Source organism: Mus pahari, chromosome 4 (genome assembly GCF_900095145.1).
Source record: "Mus pahari chromosome 4, PAHARI_EIJ_v1.1, whole genome shotgun sequence".
In the NCBI taxonomy this organism is placed as follows: Eukaryota; Metazoa; Chordata; class Mammalia; order Rodentia; family Muridae; genus Mus; species Mus pahari.
This window is the reverse complement of record NC_034593.1, coordinates 53,628,181-53,633,411: the sequence shown is the minus strand read 5'-3', so window position 1 is coordinate 53,633,411 and position 5,231 is coordinate 53,628,181.

Here is a 5,231-nt window from a genome sequence, read left to right as displayed (position 1 = left end):
AAACTCAGAGAATTTCATGATTCCATCTCCTGATTGCTAGGATTGCAGATGGATATTACTATGCACATCTCTACCCAAGAAAACATTTATCGTAACAGTTTAATAGCTAACACAATAATAATAGCCTAAAATTATTTTAAAGTTGTTAAATATTTAAAATACCAAATATAGTCCTAATCATTTATTACCTTTCTTAGTCTAATTCAAGTTGAGCCATGTAGTAGATCAGGCATTCTGTGCAGCCTGATCAGTGTTTCTCCTAACTTTTGCCTGTCCCCACATTTATGTAAATGCGGATGACTTGACTGTTGGGGTGGATGGGAGAGGTAAAAGATCCCTTGCTCTGGGGACTCTCTGACTGTGGTTATATGGCAGTAAATCAACAAGGTGATTGAGAGTTTGTGTGTCTGTTAAAATGATGTATGATTCAGATGGAATCATTCAAGTGACCCATAATGTTTAGCACCCTCTAAATGAAATATGATATAGCCCCACAGTTAAAAACTTTGGGACTGCCCTTGTTCTGTCTTCATAAACTTTGAACATATCTACACATCCATCGCCTTTACCACATTTCTTAAAGCACTCTCATTTAGGAGGAGTAGGGTACACAGCTTGTTGGGGCACAGTTGCCTGGTCCCCTGCATCTTGTAGACGGCTGCAGTGTTTCAGAAGGTTTCTAATCAGAGGTGGAGCAGGAATGAGTATAGTCCAAATATGCCATGACAAACAGCTTGTGCCTTTCACTCAATAGTGTCCTGTGTGAATTTATTAGTTTATATGTTTATAAAATAGGTTATATTAAAGTAAGTGTCTAAGGTGTTAAATTGAGTTCTGAACAATAATAAATAAACATATGTATGTATGTATGTATGTATGTATGTATGATTCCAGTACTTATCGATCAATACATTTTCACTGTAAAGTAAATGTTCCATTTTTAAATCAATAAGTTTTTTGTGGGCTTTCGCTCTTATTATCTCATTCCACAGCAAGCTTTTGACTTACTCATGTGTCTATTTGCATATGAACTGACTGTGTTTTCCTGTTATTAAATGGACCACAGTTGTGCAACTGCCATTTTTACTTATTCTAATGTTTATCTTGTCCCCAACTGGGTCCTGACCTAATCATCCCATAACACTCCTCACCCTCACCCTCATTAGATTCTATCATGCTAGCCTACCCTCAGAATTCATCCTCAGGACTCATAGAGCTTAGTTGCCTGGTCTAGGCGACTGAAGCTGGCAAGGATGACAGGAATGACTGTGGATATGCTCTGTCCAATGGCTTTAGGTCTAATTTTTCAAGAAAGAAGAGAAGAAAGGAGGAGGTAGGGAAGAGAGAACCTGGGGGGAAAAAGAGTCCAAATTACAATGTCACACTGCAGGTAATTTAAAACTTGAAAGTTTCTGCCGGGTGGTGGTGGAAATGGCTTTAATCCCAGTACTTGGGAGGCAGAGGCAGGCAGATTTCTGAGTTCAAGGCCAGCCTGGTCTACAGAGTGAGTTCCAGGACAGCCAGGCCTACACAGAGAAACCCTGTCTCGAAAAAACAAAAACAAAAACAAACAAACAAAAAAGTTTGCAATGTGAAAAAAAAATCTTTTATTTTCTCAATTTTGAGCAAGAAAGACATCCATACATTCTTAAATAGTTCAACCTATATAGTGGTCAGAAATTGTTTCCAGGATTTTTTTTTTTTAAGTAACTCTCTTAACGCTTATCTAGGAGTGTGTACTGAGTCTGGAAAGAGAGAATTGGGGGAGGATCTAGTCATGCTAAAGAGAGAGAACAAATGATGGATTCCTGAAAGGACTCTTTCAGAAGCCTTACAAGCATGCAATTTAAACTGTCTGCTCGCTAAAGATAAAATAATAGAGTATGGAATAAATCAAAGTACTTTTTATTATGGAGAAAGAAAACATTTCCTTTTAAGGCTGAGAACTCCTGTGAGAATACTGACTTGGGCCCATTATGCCCTTGGAATATAAACTTCCATTCTCATCGAACTTCAGTGAGAAACATACTACTGAACAAGCCTGTCTACACACTTCTTGAAAATATGCCAACAGAAGGGGATTCAGCTACATGACCTCCCACTCCTTGGGCCTTGTGGCACTACATGATTAGCAGGGCTTAGTGGCCTCTAAACGCCTGCACTTCTTGGCACAACTTTTCTACTGGCCTATACTAGCATTCATCCTGGAAAATATTTGGTGGTTCTGCATGACTTCATTCATGACAATACAAACAAATTATATATATATATATAAAACCACCCATTACTGGCCACTTTTATTTTTGTCTAAATATGATTCAATATACCAATGGGTAAGTAACTGTGAAGTGAGCAAATGAGACAGGCAATTAACCAATTAATTCAAAGATTTGGCATTAGTATACACAAAACACTTTTTTCAACCTTGAATGTTCTTGGGGCAAGGTTTCAAAGAGAGAAAAATATATCTTGCAGTTAATGGTCATGTTTGTAGTTGTAATTCTGTGATTTTTTCCTTTCATATTTATGATTTCATATAAGAGAAGGATTCTGGCAGTCTTAGGCAATTCATACCTCTATTAATACATTATGAAAATTGCTAAAGCAGTTAAAAGATTATTCCACTGTTGTAAAAGTCAAATAAAAAGTTTGAAATCTAATATTCCTATCCTTGTCCCAAAGAAAATTAGAAATTTAGTCTCATTATTCAAATGCTATGGGTATCTTGAGGCGAAACAAAGCTTCACTCATCATAGAAAGGACTTATTTGTCCTGGTATAGCTACATTAGTTATCTTAAATAAGGAACGTGACAAATCTTTCTAGTATCGCTATTTAAGTAAAGAGCAGAATATCTTTTCAGGACGTAAATTAATCCTAGGACCCAGGGTTAGCAAGTGCCATTCTGAGAGATGCTAAAGGTTTATTAGCAAAGTTAGCCTTTCGAAGCTATTTTAAAGATGTTTATGACATACAGTCCTGAAAACTGATATTTATACAAAATGCTGAAAGTATAATAAACACTTTTCCTGCCCTTTCTCATTTAATGTGCAATTTTCTATCCATGTCTATAACAATGGTAACTGCACTGTATTTGAAGGTGCAATGCACAGAATAGTGTTTTTCCTTGTGGTTCTATTAAAACCTCTCTAGGCCCTTACTGTTGCCCACTAGCCTGGGTGTGACTTGCACCCTGCTCCCTAGGCTCACCCTTGTTACTGCCTGTGTTTCCATTCCATGTTTTGCAGGCTTCCCTTCTTCTGATGTTTAAAATAAGAGGTTCCTCCTTTATATCTTTACTTCTGATTCAGAGTAGGATGAGTGATTTGAAATGTGGCTTGATGGATGTGGAAATGGAAACTTAGAAAGCAGCTTGGTTTTGTTTTTAATCTGACGATTTTGTACCTCAAATCAATATGGACTGAAGGTCCACAGAGTATGTTATCTCTATGAATGATGTATTAAGTCAGTAGGTACCACTGGATTGCCAGCCTGCAAGGTCTGGAAGATCACAACTGCTGGAAGACTACTTCCAAGAGATCCAGCCTTCTCTTCTAGTCTCCTTGAGCTCCTATACACATGTGCCCCCCCCCTCACATACACTCACACACATACAAACATACACACACATATGGATAGATAGATGATAGATAGATAGGTAATTAGATAGATAGATAGATAGATAGATAGATAGATAGATAGATGATAGATAGACCCATGCACATAAATAAAATTAAAATAAAAACATGTGAACAGTTAAATAAATGTCTCATAATTTTCAATTTTTGGATTTATTTTATGTCCCATCACCATCAACAAGGTGACATTCCTAAGGTAAATTGATACTTTCCATATCTGATAGAAATGGTATAAATCACATCAATCATGATTAAAATAAAATTAAAATACAAGAAATTACTTGTCTGTGCTCATATCACGAAGTGTTTGAATTATATTTTTCTCTATTGCAGTTTCAAAGTTTCTAGTCTAGCATCAAGGTCTTTCCCTTTGTGTGCAGGATGAGATTTAAGGATTTAGTTTAATTTACTAGCAGATAGATTTGTATTTCTCATAGCATCAGTTTTTGAAGATGCTATATTCCTTTTTGACTGAATTCTTCTGAGACAAAAATTACATGGATGGAATTTGACAGTTATCTCTGTATCCTATATGCTGTTCCATTTGTCTTCTTGTCTACTTTTGTGCCCATATCCTATGGTTTTCTCACCATTGGCTCTATAATGTAACTAGAGAAATAATTGTATGTGATCTACTGCTCTTTGGCTGCTTGAGATCTTCTGAATATCCATATACATTTTGTGATTGTTTTCAAATAATGTAGTTCAGTGAAAAAACGTCCTTGAAGTTTTGAAGGTAATTGCATTGCACATGTGGATTCCTTTCAGCAATACAACCATTTTGTTAAAGTCTGCCAATCGATAGGCGTGTAGGGTCCTTCCTTTCAGTGTCTTCAATTCCTTTCATTGCTTTGGTTTTTTCCATGTTTGGGTCTTTCACCTAGGTGGTTGTGTTTATCCCTAAGTATTTTCTTTTATTTTTGATTCTCTTGTGAATGTGTTCTTTTCTAGTTAATTTCTTGGCAACAAGTCTGTTATTCACACATAGACAGCAAAGTGGTGTTTTGATATTGATTTTATATGTGGAGACTTTGCTGGATTTGTTTTTCAGGTCTAAGAGTTTTTAAGTTACTCAGAAAACTAAAAACAGAATTACAACATGGTCCATGTATCCCCCACAAACATATACCACAGTAGTCTAAATCTCAAACATATACCACAGTACTCTAAATCTCAAGAGCGAGATTTGTGCATCCATATTTAGTGTTGCATGAACGAATGAATGAATGACAAAAACATAGGACATACACTAAAAGAAATTTTATTCAGCCAAGAAGAAAACTCGAAATAATGACATCTGCAGGAAATGAATGGATCTGGAAATCATTATGTTACTAAAAAAAGTGAGCCAGACACAGAAGGACAAATGTTGGATATTTTTTGCTAATATGTGGAACCTAGGTTTAGATGGTGTGTGTGTGTGTGTGTGTGTGTGTATAGGAGGGATTTTGTGTAAGAGGGAAACCGGCAAAAGAGGGGGATAGGAAAAGTGGATAAACAAAACCCATGTAGTGACACATTTGCAAATGGCATCGTGACACTCAATGTTTTGTGTGCTAACCTAATAGTAACAAATAGTAACAGGCTAGGGGCA